General features: G+C 34.6%; 1 pseudogene; it reads right to left on the bottom strand.

The window, feature by feature from the left end:
* The window catches only part of LOC145683061 (cytochrome c oxidase subunit 1 pseudogene), a 36,231-nt pseudogene that overhangs the window by 5,044 nt on the left and 7,873 nt on the right, over positions 1–23,314 (bottom strand).

The following is a 23,314-nucleotide window of genomic DNA, read 5'->3' on the forward strand; positions in this document are numbered from 1 at the left end:
TTTCTTGGATACAAATTTATAACTTACAAAAGTCATGTTCACGTCATGGTTTGATAGATGAAGGGTTAGTAAAAGGAATTCTTACGCTGGTGGTCGTGGGTTCTACTTGTGGTCTACTTTTTACTTTTTTCTCTTAGCTACACTTAGTTTGTGCATTCCAAACCTCAAAGTTTCGTTTGGATTATTTATGAAAGCAGGTAGAGAATTAATTGTAGTCGAAATTAGTTTCAAATATGAGATTATAATTACATATTTTGTCTTTAACTTATTACGTATCAATTTTTATATCAAAGTTTCCAGTCTTTATTTAATTCATCTTCCGGTGTAATACAATGAACATTTGCAGAGCGATGTCAGTCGGACGAAAGTACTATATTCCATTGTTACTCTAATATACCTAGGTATTTGTTCATATATTTATAAATTGTTTACTAAGTAACAACTTATGGCGGTCCACATTATGTGTCATATAATAGACCGTACGAAGGCGCACATAGCAGAAGGCGTATTGCAAATATCCCTGGTGATAAAAAGTAGGGTCTTCTTCACTAGATTCGAACCACTGTTACAGGCGGTTTTGGTTTACATAGCAAGCATAATACCACTCGGCCACCAAGTCTCGCACGTTAGCCTCTTTATTAATGCAGAACATACTGAGACACTTACATTCACTGGTGTCGCGTAATGTATTTCATAAAATTTTGTTAATAAGTGGGTCGAATTAGGTAGCCCTCGAGAGGGCTGATGGTGTTGTGGGCGAGCATTTATTAATAGTGTGTATAGCCCCTTGGGACTCGATTATAGCTGCCATACGCCGTGGCATTGAATCCACCAGGCGACAGATATAGTGTTGGGTGCAACAGATCGACCACGCATCTTCAAAACTCCCAAAGATCATTATATGTTCGTGGAGGATTGTTCGACCAGGTTTCCCTCAATGTTCTTGCAACAGAGGCCCACATATTTTCAATAGGGTTCAGATCTGCTCCATGAGGAACCCAGTCAACTACTTCGACATCAGGTTGCCTCTGCAACCATGTCTGAACCACATTTGAATTATGTATCGAGCTATTGTCCTGTTGCAAATATAATATGCCGTCACCTACATGAGCTTTTATTTCCGGAAGCGTTTCATCCAGATGTTCCACATACTTGTGGGCGTTTAGGCGACCAGGACTCCTGTAGATTCCTCCGAAATTTGCAGCCTTGCATATCCATGCCCAACAGTGGACAGTTACATGTCCCATTCAACCAGAACGGGAAACGTATTCAGAGGCATACCTTTTTCCAGGGGGGGGGGGCGGTAAACACGCTTCGGCCCTAAGTTTGCACTGGAAAATATTTTTTCGTGTGTGAAAACGACCTCGTCCCACACACGTGCAATATTTAACTGTGCAAACGCCAGACGGTCAACCATGTGGTCTTCTGTTAGTCGCTCCTTAACAGCTGCCCTGTATGATCCCAAACCAAAGGATTTGAGTCTACGACGGACAGTCGTAACATCGCCTGGGAAATCGGTTTCCTCTCGTAACTGTCGGGCAGACATGAAAGGGTGCTCACGGCATTGGGCAATTACACTCTGGTCTTCTTCGGCAGAGGAAACTCGTTGTCGCCCACTTCCTCTTATACGTCTTACATCTCCTGTTTCCTCATATCTCCTCCACCAACTCCGTGCTGTAGCACGGTTAACGCCATATCTCTCGCCTGTCTCGCTATAGTTCATGCCCGCATGCTCAATTAAAGCAATCACGCTGCTTTTAACAGAAGCTTCGTAGTGAGCCATTTTCACACCAGAAGCAAAATGATAGCTTTGCTTAGGTGTTTGAACGGAACGTGCTTCATGTGACGTCACGTAATAAGGCGGAGTTCCCTCTCATTGTTGTAGACGATATCGTACGCCCTCTGCTGGGTGTTTCGTGACGGAAAAAGTGCTTTTGAGCAGTTCATGGCGACCGCTTTGAAATCAAATGTAAAGTATGAGAATTAAATTTGTCATATCTGTAGTTTGGTGTAGAGACAAAACAAAATTGGAAACCAAAGGTTTAAGAACAACTCAGATTATTAATATAAAACAAGTCAAAGATTATTAACTTGTATTATCATACAAGAAATGCGAGAATTTTGAAACAAAGAAAAATAACTTAGAAATTTGCAACTGAAGACAAAAAAAAACTAACTTAAACACACTAAAGGTATGAGTAGGGGGATTAATGGGGACGTCAGCAATGAGGCTATATGTCCCCGTCTCAATTAACGCGAGGGATGGATTTTACCATTTCACTTTCACGGAATAAGTTAGAGAATGGAGAGGAGGGGGAAGATACATAACAGCTATAAATATAAAAATAAAAGTGACAATGTTCGGTGGTGAATAACTCTTGAACTACCCGATCATTCTCAATCACATTTTGAACATAGATGAAATTCGAACCTGGGAAGCTTTTTGTTATTTCATTTTGATATTAGAACTTGCGGAAGAGGAGGGGAGGATAAATATATGAAAATGAATAAAACTTAATAACTCTTGAACAATCCGACTGATCCCAATCAATCAAATATTCAATATAGATAAGGTTCGGACCTGGAATGTTTTCATTTTTTGCCTTGACGGCACAATGTAGGGGAGGGGGAGGGGGGACTATGTACAAAAAATAAAAATAAAAATGCTGTCTTGGTGACTGCATCACGCTTAAACCACCGAACTGATCTTAATCAAATTATCAACATAGATGAGGTTCGGACCTGGGGTGGTTTTTTATCATATCCCTTTGATGGTAGAACGTAGGGAAGGAGGAGGGGAGGGGAGATATCTATAAAAATGAATAAAACTTAACAGCTCTTGAACCACCTGACTGATCTCGATCTAATTTTCAACATGGACGACGTTCGGGCTTAGAAACTTTTGTTTTAATATTTTCACTTTGACGGTAGAACATAGGAGAGGATCAGAGAAGGGGAGATAAATATATAAAAATAAATAGAACAACTCTTGAACTATCCAACAGATTTCGATCAAATTTTCAACGTACATGACATTCGGGCCTGGGATAATTTTTGTCATACCGTGCCCCCAACATGGAGAGGGGAGAGGGATACATAAAATCATCGAAAATGACCAATATCAAAGAGTGCTTTAGTAATAGTAAAACCATAACATATTACTATTTTTCTTTAATTTAGCCCAGCGAAATCGGGGTGCGACTTAGATTCGAGGACGTCTTAAGTTCAAGTAGTTATCGAGAAATAATTAAAGATATTAACGTGTTATTGAATTACTTTGCTAATAATAATAATAATAATAATAATAATAATAATAATAATAATAATAATAATAATAATAATAATAATAATAATAACTATTATTATTATTATTAGTATTAGTATTAGTATTAGTATTAGTATTAGTATTATTATTGAAGATTTGATCATTCCAATATTGAAAGATCAAAATATTCAAATACCTTAAGACAATTAAACGTGTGTCATCGCCGACTAATGATCACCAAAAATTCTAAATTTAAACAAAATATTCACACATGGTTCTGACTTGAGAACCTCCAGATTATCAGCTAGCGCCTTGAGCACAGATCCACGCTCTATATGCGCTAAATTGTATGTTTTAGTATGTTTAAATTAGATTTCCTTGCCTCCAGTTACAAAATTCTAAGTTAGTATTTTTCGTTCTTTCAAAATTTCTTTCGATTTTTTAAAATCATATAAGTCAATAATTTTTGGCATAGTTTATATTAATAACGTGGTTGTTCTTAAACCTTTCGTTCGCTATTTGGTTTCTTCTTCACACCAAACTACAGATATGATACGTTTAATTCTCATACTTGTCGTTTGGTTTCAAAGCAGTCACCATTATCTGGTAAAGCAATTTTGTTCGCCACGATTCATGAGTATTGTAACAAAACACGTCAAGAAATGAGTTAAATGAAGGCTGCAAGAGTTTATATCAAAGTTGAGTATTGTGAGCTAGTGACAAGCATGTAATAACGTCTCGTATTTGAAAATAATGTTAGCTACTTTTAATTCACTAACTGGTATTAGATTTAATTCAAGCTTAAAGAATTGGAATGAACAAACTCAGTGTAGCTTAAAGAAACAAAACGTAAGAAGAACGGATGAGATTCGAACCCTGGACCACCAGTACAAAAATCCTGTTTACTAACCCCTCACCTAACAAGCCATCAACTTCTATAAGTTTTAAATTTTCAAGCAAATGATACAATTTTACGTTTGTGCAATCAATGTTTTGCTGTTTTCCTCTTCAAGAACGTAACATGTTTACGACGATTCTTTTCGTTTTCCGTTAGAGCTTCGTAGAGAGATGATTTGTGTTTGAGTATAGGATCATTTGTTTCCTTTAACCGACAGTTCTAGCAAATACAACTCAATTGAAACAGCTGTAAAAAAAACTATAGTACTGTCTTAGAAAGTATTCCTAAAAGGGAGAAACTCCATCGTGCACCCTGAACCGTGACGGGAGTGCGTTGAGCGAGGCCAACAGCAAAATGGGGTCCATTGAAGATTCGTAACTCCACTTTGAAGGGTTTTAATTAATTTCACACTTGTTCCTCAATGTCTAAAATGTAACTACTTAGCCTTAGATGAAAAGGAAGTTGTGAAGGAGCTATAGACTGTGAAATCTACCGAAAAAATTTATCACGTCCTTGCAGCAACTATTTGAAGCAACTATTTCCAGCAAAACGGAATAAGTACATCAGACCTAAGTTTTCAGAAACGCTAAAAAACCTTCCCGAGGCGTATTTGTATTTGTTTCAACACGTGTATAACTGATTAATTGTAGCAAAAGAACTGACAAACTCTAAGACAACAAGAAGAATCTTGTATTGTTGCACTGCAATTGGTGAGAAAAGCTTAAAAGTGGAAAAAATATTTTTATGTAGTTATTACCTTTTTCCAATCAGTGGTTTAATTATGAGCCTATATATTTGAGGTGTTAAAAATAATAATAAGAAGAAGAAAACGTATTAACTGGTAGGTTACGCTAGACTCTTAATTCTGTATATGGAATAATGGAACGTGGGGTTATACAGAGGATTTTGGATTTCAGTTGGCGATCAATTAATCTTTACCCTAGTAGGGAACACTGGTTGGTCCGGATTTCGAAGAGTAATAATGATCAAGATTGATTGAAATTTCAACTTAGAATGAAATAAATAAAAATCTAATCTTATAAAACTCTCATTGATAGTAGTGTTCCGTATTTGTTTAGACGCCTATTCTTTTATAACTTTACCTATGGTGCATGGAGTTGTTGGTTAGATCCCAGCTCGAGCTGAATGAACTTTATTATGGACAAACACCGTGTGCATGAGTTTTCTCGGGTTTCTCCAGTTCCCTCCCACTTTCTTCATTAAACGATTTCATTCGTTTCTGACCATCACTGTCTCCATTAGCGTAGTCGGCATAATATGGGACGTAAAACTTAAATATTTCGTTTCGTTTTTCTTTTATAACTGTATCTCACTTTTCCTGTGACGAGAGCATCATCTAAGCGACTATTCAGTGTACTAAACCACTATATTCATAGCACAATAGTACAGAATGAAGTTTAGCTCTTAGGCAATCTCCAGCATGCAGAGCAAAAAAAAGCCAATACATTGATATTGAAACAGTAGTTAACGAATTCCTCTGCGAAAAAGATCACCCGTACTGTTGTGTTTCAATGATAATTTATAATTATACTTAGTTGGTTGAAATTTCTCCATAGTTGTGGGGGCGAGATACTGAAAAAATCCCTACCAAGAGGTAAAGGTGACATATAAAAGTAGTCAAATACGAACGAAATTAGTGTCGACTTCATGTGCAAAGATGAAAAGTGACACTGTGGATGCTGCGTAAGTCCAAAATAAGCCTTGGTTGGCTTCGAGTTGACAATGGGAGGGTGACAGGAATAAAGAATCGAAAATATCCTATATTTGTGTCGAATGGATAGTTTTCGGGATCACTGACATAAAAGGTGATATTTCAGATGTGTATATGTCCAAGGTTGGTCATATTGAAATTGGGTCATAGGGAGAACCAGTAAATACTTCAGAACAGTTCCTTTTTGGTGTGTTTCAAGACACTGAGAGTGAAAAGTGATAATGCAGAAATCACATTCTGAATTATCGGAGATATGACTTCTGGGGAAGTGTCGTTGCTCCAGGGAGGCATTACTAACTGATCACTCCCTAAAATCGACACTGTTTTGCAGGGCCGTAGACAGAAATTTATTTCAGTGATCGAAAGCTTGACAGGAATTTATTTCAGCGATTGAGGGCATATTTTCCTAAAATGCCTATCATCCATGGGCGGATCCAGGATGATTGTTTGGGAGAGGCGGTCGTTCGAAGTCAAATCAAGGTAAGAGCGGATTGCAAAAAAAAAAAAAGAAAAAAAAGAAAGAAAGAAAGAAAAGAAAAGAAAAAAACAAATTTAGAAAAGGAGAAGTAGCTGTTCTGCAGAATTAACTTTCTTAAGAAAGTAAGGCCTATCTACTTTAGGTTTTAATTTAAGTTTATAATACAAAGATGAAAAATACTTAGGATATGTTTTATTTTTAAAATAAAAAGTATAAAATGTTCCCTATTCTGGGGGATGTGATCGCCCGCACGCACTCCCCTGAATCCGCGCCTACTATCATCATCTCTAAAATTAGATATAATTTACAAAAAAAAAAAAGTAGTGATTTCGTAGGGGCAAAAGCTCTTGATTGCAAAGGCCTGCATCCTGTGTATGTCCCTGCTGCTCTGAATTGTCAAAAGCTCCTCTTCAAAGGTAAGACATAAAATTTAAATAATAAACGTGTAACATAGAATACAATATAAATAGAAAATATTTTATAATTAAGAAATAGAAAATAATTATAAAATAAAGTTGAAGGACAATTTAAAAAGAACAATAAAACTTGAAAGTAAAATATACATTTAAAACAATTTTGTATTTATGCAGGGCCAAAAACAGTGAGGAGTGCCATGTAAATTTAGTAACAAATATAATATTGGAAAATTATTTCGAATTAAACTAGCTGAGACTACATTACTTCAAAATTGAACTTGTGGAATATACAGTATGAGCGTAGCTCAAATAAAATAATCAATAAGAATGGTCTTGATTTGAAGCTCGGACCATCCACGTAGGAGTAACTTACATTAACCATTCACCTAACAGACAATGACGCACAGGGCTTGGCACTACTTTATCAGATGGTTCTATCAAATGTAACTTAATTAAAGCCATAGTAACAAATTTTAAAGCTTTAAAAAATGTCCTGAAGAGAGGAAGTTCATTTTGCACATTGTAACTAAGTTGCAAGAGGTTCACGTCCTATCTGAACGGCGCATCCACCGAGTCAACTTTTGGAATATTCCCTTAAGGTAGCTTTCAACGCAGCTAAGGGAAACGTATGTGAACGAGTAATAGAATTCTCCCTAGCAGAATGGTTAAAGTCATGGTTCGATAACCACAAGGTTCGTGGTTCGAAACCCGTCGCCGAAATCAGATTTTTTAAAATCTTAATTCCTCAGTTCTGAAGATCTTTCTCTCCTTTCGTAATCATCTGATGCTCTAAAAAGAGTTCTCCACATTAATTCGACAACTGCCTAATGTGATCCTCGCAGTTCGAAAACTTCCCTTCTTATCTTTCGCAAAATGGGAATTTTCGTCATAATACGAATGCTGTGCGATCATTTTTCCCCAATTCTAAATCTGTGTATACAAATCATCCCTCTCTGTCTCCATACTTGAATCCCTCTCTCTCTCTCTCTCTCTCTTTCTCTCTCTCTCTCTCTCAATGTCACCCAGGAAGTCATATGGCTTGAGATCAAACCTTCGACTCTTGAAACCAAATGTAAGCTCTTTAGCAATGTGCTATCGTAACTCTATAGGTTTGTTGTTAAAACCAGTGTCTTTTAGATTTTATTGGGGGGGGGGGTTAGGAAGAGATTCTCCTGCGACATAAGATTTTCACTTTTTATTAGTGTATTATTATACATTTGATCAAAAAATACGTATTTATGAAGCTCAAGAGAGGGGGAATTACACCCTCCTGTCCTGCCCAAATGACGCCCCTGACACATCTGCTTGCACTTACTGAAAAGAAATTAAATGAATCATTGAATAAAACTCGTTTCTGTCCGTAGATATTTTAGAGCTCTTGGCAATTTCCATAGACTTCTTAAGGAGCATCTTACTAGCTTGCACTCTTTAAAGAAAAAAAAGAATGAAACTAAAGATATTTATGAAGCTCTGGGACGATTGTGTGACTTTCCTTTAATTTAGACACTTAAAAATATTTCAGAACAAACGAATGGAGAAGACTGTTTTAAAGCTATAACGTTGTAAACTTGATTCCTGTTTCTTTCTCAGCTGAATGGAAAGAGTGTACTACGTCAGACACACTGCTTTAGACAAGGAGAGGTGGAGGACGGGGAGGAGTTGGAATAAATACTAGAAGCAACTAATCGATTGATACATGTATTACGGGAATGCATAAGAAAACTGGGCAAGAGTTTGTTATTAATTTGGACTTAGAATTTTTGTAACAAATTTTATGCCGCGGACAATACCTGCGTGCTAACACAGATACATGATGAAAGCAATGTCTTTTCTTAGCTTTATGAAAATTTACTCCCTCCTAAGCTTACTTCAGATTGCTAAGATCAAAGCCAATTTCATTTTAATGGTTTTAGCATTCTTAACGAAATAGGATTTCTCCATAAAATTTCAAATATTGTTTATAACAAATAATAATCCAAAGCCATAGAATATCTGCCTTTTATTATAGCAACTCGAAAGCATATACAGTATATATATATATATATATATATATATATATATATATATATACTTAGTTATTAGAGAAAAAACAGCATGAAATATTCAACTGTGTGGGCCAGCTTGTACTAATCAAATGTTTTTATTTGTGCAACACGAAGCGCATGGCTTTTTTCATTATTCATATCTCTCCGTGTCATTTAACGAAAAATAGACCTTATTTTCTAATAACACAGCAAGTGTGATAAGACAGCTTGTGTTGCATCTGCTTTTTTGTACAACAAGCTATTTTTTATATCTCTAAAATTACAGTGATCCTCCGTCAAAATTTTTACCAAGATATTATAATATAAAAACAATATGTTGTAATCCAAAGATCATATTTCTTCGATGTTATATTTGAGAGAGTAATGATGTGATTAGAATAAATTTACTAAGAAAGTAATGTCAAAGATAAGATTATCCACAACTTTTTCAGAATTTCATAAACTTGCTTCTACTATTTACTACTCAAAAGACTATTTTTAAGATATTTTGACTTTTTTTCGTGAAAAGAACGAACCATTGTAATATAAACTATCGCTTATACTTAGAGAGAGTTCCAAGAATTCTGAAAAACATGTCCACCCCTCTAAATCTTTTGCTAACTAGTCTGTACGGCACGTGGTATAAATTTATGATTCTTTCTGGCTAAAAACCAACGTTGCCTAGATTCCTCTTCCTTTTCCATACTTGAAATATAAATTTATATATATAATATATATATATATATATATATATATATATATATATATATATATATATATATAATTTTTTTGTTAACTGGAAATAGTAAGGAAAGCTTTCTCATTATTTTGCTGGAATTTAAGTACCCAAGTGGGGCGGAGGTATGGCAACACTGATATCAGTTACAGCTTAAACGCTCAGGAGGACTAATCGCCGGTTGTGCGGGGTGAAAAGAAGCAATGGTTGAGGGAAGAGCCCCTTAAGGCTGTCTCGAGCTCTGTTCCTAAAAAGAACATCAAACAGTGAAAACCGACGCATAGAGGTAGAGGAGTATTCAAGTAGGGGGTGCTAAAACTTGTTTGAGACTTCCAAAGACCTAAGCGGTTGTCAAACACAACAAAGAATATTTCCGTTACCAGACAAGATTTTTCAATTAGATTACTGAAATGTTTATACTTTTACGTAAGATTATCGGTCATCACCAAATTCTACAATTGTTTTTTTCTTCGCCTTTAAAAGGATCTTAGCTGATAACAAAAGGAAAAATCATAAATCTATCTTACGTGTGAATTCAATGTTTTCCAGTATTAAACTTCTAACTGAATAATGGAAATCACTTTTTCCTTCTCTACATCATTAACTAAAGATTTAACATACATTAGTAACAATTATTCGTGTTAACTGAAAAAAACAAAATTTCCTAAAATTGGAATCAGGTCTCATATGCATACGAAATCAGAACAGCCATAATATTATTTATTATTATTATTATTTTATTATTATTATTATTATTATTATTATTATTATTATTATTATTAATAATAATAATTTTGGAATAATAAATCCAACTTCAATTTGCTTAGGTTGTTCGAATCCTATGTTAAACTGTAAGCCCACGTGTCATATAGCTTAGGTGTTATCATTAGATTGTACCATAAATCAAATTTCTGTAATGAGAAAACAATCATCTAATCATTATACTTGGTCAGATATCACCCTCTTGTTCATTTTCTTCATCCTCTCTGGATGTTGGTGGCTTCTATTACAGGATTTTCAAAATTACTTACCTTCAGTTCTCTTATAGACTGTAAAATAATATTTTCTTCCATTTTTTCTAAATGTATTGTTCAGACATGGTATTTTCAATGTACATTTTAAGTGGTTCGGATACCATGTTAAGATGTAAGTGCAAGTCTCAAATAGCCTTATTACTGGAAAACAAAAACAAGTCACAAACTAACTGGCTCAATTTATGCTTTAGGTCCATATCTCAAATAGCCTTTAGGCTGAAAAACAGCAAACACAAGACACATTTTAAGTTATTGAAATCCCACGTAAATCTGTAGGTGCAAGTCTCATATAACTGCGCTGCTGTTAAAACCACGATTTTTTAAAAACACTCACTGCCATATTATAATAATAGAAAGGAGAAAAGAAAACACTTCACTTTTACCTTCACCCAAAACAAACTTTTATTATTATATATGTATATTACATTTTTTCTTTTCACTTTTATTTTTTATATTTTTTCAGTCTTAATTTCTGAGGAGCTTCTACCCTTTTAACATCAATAACGATATTAACTTGAGCTTCCTCTTCTAAGGGGAAGAGAGCCCAGAGCGCTTCTTGTTCTTGTTCTTCTCTTTCTTCGTTCTCATTTTCATGAGCGTTGTCTTCTTCTCTCTTTCTTTTGTGGGTGTCATCTTCTTTTTCTTCTTCTACCCCAACTAACATTCTATTCTCGCACTTACTTACGGCTTTCTCTAATAATTTTAGATGGTTTTCCCATCTATTTTCGCATACATGAGGCATTAGTGGATCCACTAGTGCAAGCAGGCATTGATTTTTTCTACAATTTTCACTATTTGATTCCATCCTTCTCGAAAATAAAAGAAACATACTAATCAATAATATGAATTTACAAACATACAATTCAACTTAAGTATTCTTATGGCTAACCAATTATTATCAAAGAGCTAATTTTCCGTTCCCCCAGGAATAGCATAATCTAATTTTTAACCCTATGGTAATTACCCCTAAAATCAAAACAACTTTTCCTTTTCTTATATTATAACCTAACATTTACCAATACTAAGGGCGCCGTCGTTCAGTGGTAGAGCGCTTACCTCCGGTACTTGGGGCTCCATCCCAGCCCGCGCCGTGTAGACTTTGTGGTGAAAAAACACCGTGCTCGTGGGTTCCTCCCGTTTCATCTCACTTCTTCTAACAGCTTTTATAATGCGAAACTAGAAAAACATCACCGTCTCCTTTAGTCTAACCGGCATAACCGTGGGATGTAAAACTCAAAAGTTCTTTTTTAAAAGAACTTGAAGACCGGGGTTCAGTTCTACAAAGGTGTAAGTTTAATTAATTTATATTCCATGTATATATATTATCAGTCTTGTAATATATATCTACTTCATGCCTAAGCAAATAACGTACACGCCTTTCATGTAAGGTTACCTGAGTTTGATTTTCAGCGGAAACATATATGGTTTTGTAACTACAAATATTAAGCTCAACTCAACTCAAATGAACAGTTTTAGACGGTCCGATCAAGTTGTTTCGTTACCAAAACTATTATCAGCTTTCCATATAACAAAGCTTATTTTTCAAGTGTTATCATAGCTTTTGTTAGACTGATCAAATAATAAACTAGAAATATTTTATTTATTTTTTCATTCGCATTAAACTAATTTATAGTGTATTCACGTTTTCTTTTTAGTTGATGTTCTCCTCCAGATTAAATAATCCAACAGTGCATTCAAGCATATTGGGTTGCCAACCACTTAGGTACTATACAAAATTCTTCTTCCTTCCCTGGATTCTGTGCACTGCGAGGGATAATATTTCTCAAAAACGTGACGGGTTAACTGACCTTAGATGTTATATCTAAATCCTAAATCCTAAATCGTTTAGTGCTTGCGATCCGTTATCATGCAAAACTTATTTCATTTCATGTTAATAAGCAACTCAGCTATAAGAATTTTAAAAATGTTAGCAAATGGAATATAATATTTCCCACCATGTTACTTCTTAAAACTCTGATCTTCAGTACAAGTGATCCAGTTCGATTCCAAGTAGATAAATCAATTTCAGGATAGTTATCCTTCCAACCATGCATAAAAGGATTCAATTTCATCAATTTTTTCCTTTCAGGAATTTTCCTAAGCGATTTATACCCTAGTTAAACACTAAAGTACATATAACCACACAGGTCGCCTTAAAAAAAGTTATAATCTATAATCTCATTTTTCCATACGCGCATTCTCGTAAAATCAAGCATTAAACAATTATCAATACATTTAATATGTTTAGTAACTCTCCCGGCAAATATTTCTAAGTGTCTCCCTAACCTAATATTAACAGTCTTTCCTTATTCACAAGTTTCTTCCCTACACAAGATAATATCGTTACTAAGAAGTATGAATAATAATAATAATAATTCTACTTTAAGCTATGTATCAAAGTATGAATTTGTCTAAATCATTTTTACAAAAGCACACAAAAAATTCAAAGTATGCACGAAAAAATTAAACCGAACGCATGTTTAGCAAACACTTCTATTTGCGAAACTCGAAAAATAACATAAGACAATCGAAAACAATTGTTAAGATCGTAGCATAGTACTTTACAGCTCATATGTTTAATCAACTTATTTGTTAACCTAATTAAAGCAGTATGTTAATAGAGGAAACAGCAAACAGTTCTTCTCAAAGGAAATTCTTAATTCAATACAATTATTTATTTATTTATTTATTTATTGTATTTTGTGTAAATTAAGTGATGTATTCGCTAACGCTCTCGCCTATGGTGCAAAATTGTGTCTTGTTCAATTCCCACTAGGAACACTGAATCAAAAAACTATAAAAGCTTTTCACGCCTAGCAATCTGTGTGAAAAATTCCCTCATTCACACCAGAGAAATTTTAATAGGGTTCTTCCCCTTGCATTGAATAGAATGCTTGCCAATGGTGGGGCCCATCAAATTAAAAATCTAATTCCTCCATATATTAAAAAAAATTTCGTAAATGTATGCAGCATTTCTCTTCAAGTTACAAGAGAATATACAAAACTAATCTCTTTAGCTATCAAGTGTATACGTTTTTCAGGGCCATAGTGGTTTAGTGATAAAACGGTTACCTTTGGTGCATAATGGTCCATGGTTTGATCATAACCAAGTAAGTTTGTGATAAACAATATCGTGTCCATGGATTTTCTAATGATAGTCTCGTTTCCTCCCACTTTTTAAACAGTTTATATAAAGCGAAAGCTACAAAACATCATCCGTTTCCCTTCCAAGTTGTAATACGGAAACTAATTGTAGTTTTGTTTTTTTCTGTTCTAGGTGCTGAAGCAAATAATAAATGATAGAAGAGAGAAAAAGCAGAGAGCGACAAAAGATGTGGATTAGAATTGGATTATTAATTAAACAAGAGATAAACCAAATTTTGTAAGGATTATTATTATTATTTTGTAAGGATTATTATTATTATTATTATTTTCAAAATGATGTTTGTTTTTAGTTTTTTTTTCATTGTATACATATACTGATTGCACTTTTCGTCTTGTATTTTCACAGAAAATGGAGTTTTACTTCGAAGAAGTTAACTTCAATGATGAAGCAATTTTCCAAGGAAGATTGCGAGGCTTGGATAGTGCTGATCGTGTTTTACATACTTGGCAGCAGGTAGTTGATCTGCAAGCAGCAGGGTATATTGGGTCTTCTGAAATTTTAAGTTATCTATTATCGCTTTTGTACCTATATTTTAAAAATAATCAGTATATTATACTGAATAATGTTCGCTCAGCAGCGGACATTATAGCTGTCTTTGATCACGGTTTTTTCCGTGAACATTGATTGTATGATGCGACATTTGTGTCATATTTATGTTATTGTTCCTCTGAGAAGGGACAGTTAGAGCGAGTGATTGATAAAAGTGTATCCGAGTTCTTTTCATTTACGGGAAATAGTCAAAATGCTCAATCAGGACATAATGATGATGACTCATTACATATTGATTAGGCATTATTAAATGAAATTAATTTGGATGAACCATTAGAAATTCAAAATTCCGAGACAAGTAACGAAACTGACTCTACAGAGATGTTGTTGCAAAAATCGCAAGAAATTGAGGAAAAAAATGCGCGTGTAAATCGTCTGAATAATGCACATTATTCAGAAGATATGCGGCCTACAATTTCTCAGCACTCCCATTGCGAGGGTATGGAGGGAATGAAACAGACTGTGATATGTTTGAAATTGTGGGGAGAAATGTGAAAGAGTACCCGCGTTTCAATATGAAAGGGGTGGAAATTATTGTAAAACCAACGTCACGACATGTAATTACAAATCCCATGAATTATATTACATCCATGATGGATTATGTGCTCTCTACCGTTCTGAGGGATACACAACCCCACGATTTTGCCGGTTTAAGAATAAATTCCGACAGAGATCTTTTGAATAAAGAAGTGTTTGTTTCATGGCGAAAACGTCAAAATTTGAATACCGATGTGGTTCTTACAACGGTGGAGAACGTACTAAATAGCAACGAATCATTTCTTATAGGGAATCAAATAGAATTCCGGTTTAAGATTGTTGACGGATTACACGGACAGGGTGTACGTAAACGCGCAGCGGTAAAAATATGCAGAAATGAGTATTTTTTGGAGGATCATGTGGTGGTCACAAAGGCTAGTGATTTTCTTTGTCTGCCAAAATCCATAGTATGTTGGATTACAAACCATAAACAAAGTAAGGATGCACTATATGTTATGACCCTGCCTACGAGCAAAACATGGCAAAATAAAGCAGAAATGAACGTTGAAGAGCAACAGGGATTTGATTTGGAAGATGTAGTTGCTTTTCAAAATTATTTATTGAAAAAGAAATACCAACTTGTAGTATATGAACTACCGGAAGATTCAAGAACACCTGTGGTACGCTACCCAGGAATAAATGCGGAGAAAAAGATATTTATTTTGTATCAAAGAGGGTTATACTGTGTGTCATTTCCAGCCCATTAAGAATATTACTTCGTTTATGGGTAAGAGGAATTTTTCTTTTTGTGCTTGGAAGGATTTAGATCAGATAGGAGTGCTCACCAATGCCTGATGAGATGCTCGTACTGTGAACATTCTCATAGTAAAGAAACTAACGCGAAACTTGTACATTGTACACAATGTAGTAGAAACTTTGCTGAAGGCACTTGCTTTAATAACCATTTAGCACTAAATAAAGTAAAGAAATCCACATGTGATTAAGTGAAATTGTGTAACTGATGTGGTGTAATTTACGATATGAGAAAAAGAAAATTTATCATGTATGCGGGGACTACTATTGTAGTCTTTGTAAAGTGCACGTAACTGTTAGTCATCGATGTTTCGTTCAGAAGTGTAAATTAAAAAGCACTGAATGGTTTTTGTACATTATATTTGATGTGGAAACCATGCTATTAGCACCAAGTAAGAAAGGTGAACGGGAGCATGCTGTAAATTTGTGTTGTTGTTTGAATGTATGTTTCCACTGCATAAATACTGGAGTACATAGTTTGTGTTTCAAGCGCGGAGATAAAAAAACCGGAAACCGTATGTTTTTATTTACAACCATGGAGGCGTTTATTGAACATGTGATTATGTAAAGGCCAAAGTATCAGATCATTGAGGCACTTGCTCACAATAATTCGCGATATGATGTCCTATTTTGTGTTCGGACACGTATTGAGAAACAAAAAATAACTCCACAAGTTCTTATGCACGGTCAAAAGATATTTCAAATTAGTATCAGTAATCGATTTGATTTTCGGGACACTTTTCTTTGTCTTGGTGTAAAATGATCCAGATTACCGAAAACATTAGGATTGAATGTGGAATTAAAAAATGGAGATTTTCCATACCTCTTTAATACAGAGGAACATCAAAATTATGTTAGAGAATGGCCGGTATTGCATTACTATGACCCTAACTCAAGTAATACATCAGATCAAGCAGATCGTGTGCTGTGGCATGAAGAGCTAGTACGGAATGGTGATGTTTTTGATTTTCACAAAGAATTGTTGGATTATTGCTGGAATGATGTGCATATATTGGCGGATGCAGTGATTAAATTTACCTCCATGATTGAAGAGAAAACAAATGGTATTCAATGTGTTATTTCCAGCACGACGATTGCCAGTCTAACAATGTTGACGTAACGGTGTCATCATTTAATTGAAAACACAATTCCAGTTATTACTCCAAACGGGTTCCAACTTACTCAACAACAGAGCATTAGAGCATTAAAATGGTTGAAGTATATGGAACACGTAACAACGAGATCTATTATTACTTCGAACAATGCGTTGGAGGAACGGTTTGGTAGACATAAAGTCGATGGTTTTGACGCTAAAACAAACACTATATACGAATTTATGGGCTGTTACTGGCACGCCTGTAGAGCTGTTATAAAGATAATAGAAATAGCATTTTATGCAAAGAAAATGGCGCGTAGAACACTTTTGAGAAGAGATACGAACAAACAGTGAATTGCCGCAAATATTTGAAAAAACTAGGTTATAATTTAATTGAAATCTGTGAACGTGAATGGGATGCAATGGTAAAACGTGATAAACATATACCGAATATCCTCGAAGAACGGTGCAAACATATTTGTGATCCTCTCATTCCGAAATCTGCCTATCAAGGAGGTAGAACAGAAAATTTTAAGTTATATGTAGACTGTGCAGAGGACGAATATGTGGTTTATGTAGATGTCACTTCGTTATACCCCGCAACAATGTGTAAACGAGGCATGCCTGTGAATGTACCTAAAGTGCACAATAGCCCCAATTTCCCCAATGTGCGAAACATTCATGGGTCTGTAAAGTGCAATGTTCTTCCATCCTACGATTTATATTTTCCAATCCACCCTTATGTTAAGGGAGGCAGATTGATCTTTGGATTATATAAATCGTGCATGGATGAACAAAATAATGACGAATGTACACATATAGATCTTGAACGTATCATTACCGGTACGTTCTGTACCCCCGAACTGCACAAAACATTAGACAACGGGTATGAGCTAATTGAAACTCATGAGATATGGGAATTTGATTTGTTAGTCCCGGAAAAAGGTGTTTGTGAAGGATTATTTGGCTCATACGTAAAATGCTTTTTACAAATGAAACAAGAAGTTTCAGGTTTCCCTGCTGAATGCAGTACAAAACAAGAGCAGGAAAAGTATATTGAAGAATATTTCAGGCATGAGGGGATACAGTTAAATTATGAAAACATAGAATATAATCCAGGCCTGCGCAGTACAGAAAAAACTGTTTTTTATTCGCTGTAAGGGAAATGAGGACAAAGAACAGACTTTTCGAAGTACACAATTGTTGATACAGCAAAGTATTTTTTGAAAATTTTAACAGATCCAAAATACGAAATTCAAGCTGTAACAGCAGTTGGTGAAACTCATTTAATTATTCAATATAAAGACTGTGAGAGTGAAAATATCCCATTAACATTTTCAAATGTTGTGCTTGCGGCATTTATAACATCATGGACATGGCTGTGGTTGTATGACCTACTAACAAGTGTTGGAGAACAGAATGTAATCTATTGCGATACGGACAGTATCATGTTTATACAAAGAAAATATGAGCAACTTCCATTAAAATTAAGTTCGTATTTGGGTGGATTAACAAACGAAGTTCCCGAAGGTTGGGAAATACGTAAAGTAATAGCATTAGGTGCAGAGAATTACGCCTACGCTTTACGCAATGCTAGTGGGGAAATGAAATATGTATATAAAATTCGTGGAATAACATTAAATCACAGAACAAGTGATAAAATTAATTTTGATAGTTTTTATGATTTAGTGACGGGGAATCTTGAGGCAACTGTAATGGAAATCCCATCAAAAATTGATCAGAAATCTTTTCTCGAAGAGAACTAAAGACACATCGAATGGTGACCAGTAAACGCAGACGAATAGACGCTGACAGTGTGACTGATGTACCAAAAAGTGTTACTGTTCCGTATGGCTATAGATCTCATAAATGATTGGTCACTGACTCGTTTTTTTTTTTTTGGAATAATAAGCAGAGTTTCTATAACATTGTGTCATTTGCAACGAAGATGTTACGTTTTCAACATCCATGCACTATTCCCGTCGCCGGTCCACACGCGCTGGTAAAACTCATTTTGTTAATCGATTAATCAAAGGAAGAAATGACATGTTTAATGTTTCCCTTAAAGAAATTGTTTGGTGTTATGGCGCAGTTGTACCAAACTTGGACGTTGATGCAAAAATACGTTTTTTGGAAGGAATCCCCGATAAAAATACTTTTGATATAAGTGAAAATTCATTACTCATATTAGATGATTTAATGTCATAAACAAATGGCGATGTGGCCAAATTATTTAGCAAGTACCCTCACTATAAGAAATTAACCGTAATATTTATTGTTCAAAATTTATTTCCAAAAAACCGGCATGCTCGAGATACTAGTTTAAATGCACATCATATAGTGGTATTTAAGAATCCACGTGATAAGTAACAAATTGAATATTTAGCGAGACAAATTATGCCTCTGAAACCAAACATCTCGTGAATGTCTTTGAGGAAATTACACAAAAAGCACACACGTATTTATTGTTTGATCTTACATAACAAACACATGATGCCCTACGACTGAGAACAAATGTATTTCCCGGAGAAATAATGCATATGTACAGTAGTGTTAAAAACGCGGCCACACCGTTTTATGTTTAGTTGGCATCAAGATGTTGAAGGTAAAACATCATTATAATACGCTCTGTACGCTTGCGAAATGCAAGCCATCCGATCGGAAAGTTACTCTTCAAAACACACCAGGTGATTTGATTCGTACCATATCACAAGTAGCAAAAAATACTATAAAAGGAAATATCCCCATATCATTAATTCAGAAGCAAAGGCTCCGTAGACATAAGATCTTACGTGCTCTCTCCTCAAAACTTTCTCTTAAAGAGAAAAGGAATTACTACAGTAAGGTGGTGCATTACTTCCATTAATTCTCGGGCCACTCATTGGTGCCTTAGCCTCAACAATTTTTGGAAAACAACATGTCGGAATTACGTAAAATGCTATTAGTACCAGAAAATGCATTTCATAGAATACAATCTAATTTAAAGATGCATGAAGCACATCAATCAAGACTAGATAAAGATATGAGCGAAATCTTACATCGTACAGATTTGAGTAGAGAATAAAAATGGAAATTGTATCAGCAAGTATTACATCAATATTTACATTATAAATCAGGTCCCACACTAGAAAATCCTATTGCCTTACCAATTGTTGACTCAGAAAATGCAAGTAGTCGTACAGAGAGTGGTACTTTAACTCTTGTACCCGATATATTATAATCAGTACCAAAAACACTACGAAGGAAAACGGATTTATTACTTAAACAACTCATTAATTCATAGAAAATCTCGTGGGATCAAACAGGTACAGTGGCTATCGATGGAAATATAACTCCCGGTTCCAATATTATTGATTTAGTGAATGGTGTCGTTCGTACACGGAAATATTCAACACAACCAGTAGCATTACAGTCGTTTAAAACGTTATTGGATGATATTAATATTCCTCGGGAATTTGTTAGTTCACGTACCAGGACCGCCTTCACCTTCTTTTGCAACCCCGAAAGTGACTAGGAGTAAAATTCGAAAACGGCATTCTTCTTCAACCGTATCTCCCACAATTGCAGCTAACGCATTTCGGTATTGGAAAGAATATAAACTGTAAATAAGAAATGACAAAATTATCAAAAATCTATTACAAGTATTCAGATTATGCATCTTTATCCAGTGTTAGTATATTAGAACGTAAAACAAAATTATTCCGAGAGAAAATTAAAGAATGGTTAGCATCACAAGATGCATATACAATGCACGCTCCAATACGAAAAACATTTCCACGGAAACAATATTATGTTAGTGGTCCTAATGAAACATTACAATGCGATATGGCGGACATGCAAAAAATTGCAAAGTATAATGACGGATATCACTATATTTTATGTGCAATTGAAAATTTTTCGCGGTACTTGTATTGCATTCCTGTCATAATAAAGAAAGGGCTTGAAATGGCTAATGCAATAACTTCAATTTTAAACCAAGTGCCATTACTGGTTCACGTTCAAACTGATTTAGGATCAGAATTTTATAATCGTCATGTAAAGAAAGTGTTTAAAGATTTTGGGATTAATCATTATAGTGTACATTCGGATATGAAATGTGCGTTAGTAGAAAGAGTGATTCGTACCATTAAAATTAAAATATATCGTTATTTTACTGCAGAAAATATGTATCGGTACATTGATGTGTTGCATCAAATTGTACACAATTATAATCATACTTATCATTCAACTATTAAAATAGCACCCGCAAAAGAAAATGTTTCAAATATCAATCAAGTGTTGAATACGCTGTACGGAAAGACTGTAAATAAGAAGAAATTAACCTGTAAATTTCAAACAGGAGATTATGTTCGCATTACTGAATATAAACATAATCATGAAAAACGTTATTTGCCAAATTGGTCTCGAGAAATATTTCTCGTTGATAAGTGTATAAAATCAAATCCTGTAACTTATAAATTACAAGACTGGAATGGTGATGAAATTAAAGGAATATTTTATGCTGAAGAATTACAAAAAATTTCTAAGCTCAAACAAAATCTATTTAATTGAAAAAATTCTTCAACGTAAGAACGGGCGGGTTTTCGTAAAATGGTTAGGCTACCCAGAAAGTATGAATTCGTGGATTCGAGTATCTAGTATTCAGTCTGCATAATGAATTCGTCATTGAAACGCGGATTTTACGTGACGTTACCCTCCAATGCAAGTAGTACACTTTTTCATAATACAACATCCTCATTTCGAGTAAAACTTGCAAGAGCTATAGATTTAACGGACGGAGAGTGGGTTGTGGGCTTAACACAAATTAATATACCATGGAGTTTTTATAATGTTGGTCCGGGTGAACAAATTACAATCGATACATTTATTGATGGTGAATATATTGGATATTCTGTTGAAGTAACGGAGGGATATTACGCATCCATTAAAGCCATCTTAAATCTAATCCCCGAGAAGGTACGTATAATAAAATATAATTATTTTAAGAATCAAGTGTATATTCAACATTCCTTCCGGTCACGTGATCGATGTATTTTAGACATAACAAAAGGTTTACAACATATACTCGGTTTTATGAATGAAAATTTAAATTTTTATAATTGAGTGGTGTATATAAAAGATCAAAATATGGAACAATTTCTAAGACCTCAGGGAAAATATTCCTGTAATCTTGATTATAATATTCCAACAGAAGTTAACGTATTTGTGGATACTGTAAAACAACAAGAAGAAATTGGACCTTTACTTCGTAAAATTAGTATATTTTACGAGCGGTATGGACGAATCAAAAATATTTTATTTCATAACCCGCAGTACGTGAAAGTCGAAAAGAAATATTTTGATACGATAGAAGTAAACTTAAAAGATGAACACGGAATAAACTTACCATTTTGTTTTGGAACTTCGAACTTGACACTTCATTTTAAACGAAAATGATTTCTGAAAGCATATAAGACAGCTTCTACATTACACTGGTTTCAAATGCAAGTACAGATGTTTATCCTAAAAATATTCCAACCCATTTCATTAATAATTTGAAAAATACTGTACGTTTAACAGATACGGATTGGTGTGTCGGATTAAGTGAAATACATATTCCTTTAACGTGTCATAATGTCACCGAAGATGAAAATATTGTTTGGTACAAATTAGAAGGTCATGAAATTTATGAAAAGTAAAATTACTCCTGGATATTATGCAAACATTGAACACATACTGGAAGAATTAAATAAAGTTTTAGAATATTTAACGCTTCCAATATTATTCATGTTACTTCTGAACCAAACGTTGAATTCATAACACTTTCACCTACTTTGGCTATACAACTAGGTTTTCATGAAAAAAAAATGATCTCATTATTCAAAAACAGGGATTTAAACAACCACACTTAGATATTGGATATCCTTTTTAAATTTTTTGTATACTGATCTTATTGAATATCAATTGGTGGGAGATACGCAAGCTCCCTTACTACGTATTGAAACTGTTGGCAATATGAATTATGGGAAAATTTAAACGTTACGATATCAAGATATTCACTATATACCACTTTCTAAATTTTGCTTTAACAGTGTTGAAATACTACTAAAGGACCACGTAGGACGAAATTTACCATTTCGTTCCGGGACATTGACAGTGACACTTCATTTTAAACGTTCTCCTGGAAAATGAAAAAAAGCAACATATTTATTATCAGCGGGGACGTGGCCTCCCCTTCTTTTCAGGTCCAGTTTATCAACGGGGTCATGGGATTGGTAGTTTCTTTAAAGGTTTATTTCGTTTTGCATTGCCTTTATTAAAGCAAGGTGCCAAAGCTGTAGGCCAGCAGGCGTTACAAACGGGAGTACAAGTTGCAGGTGATGTACTGGAAGACCGTCCATTGAAAGAATCCGTTGTGTTCGCGTAGAAGAAGCTGGAGAAACATTAAAAACTAAAGCTGCAAATAAACTTAGTCAGTTGTTAACCGGTAGTGGTAAGAGATGTCCACGAAAACGTAAGGCTCCTGCTATTGTACAATTCGGTCCTCCGGTCAAAAGTAATCGAAAATATTCCGGTGATATATTTAGTTAATCATGGCTTTACTCACTGGACGTAGTCGTGAATGTTGTACAAGTGAACTTGATTTGCTTA

This window comes from Thermobia domestica, chromosome 4 (assembly GCF_964235325.1).
Source record: "Thermobia domestica chromosome 4, izTheDome1.hap1.1, whole genome shotgun sequence".
NCBI classification, from domain to species: Eukaryota; Metazoa; Arthropoda; class Insecta; order Zygentoma; family Lepismatidae; genus Thermobia; species Thermobia domestica.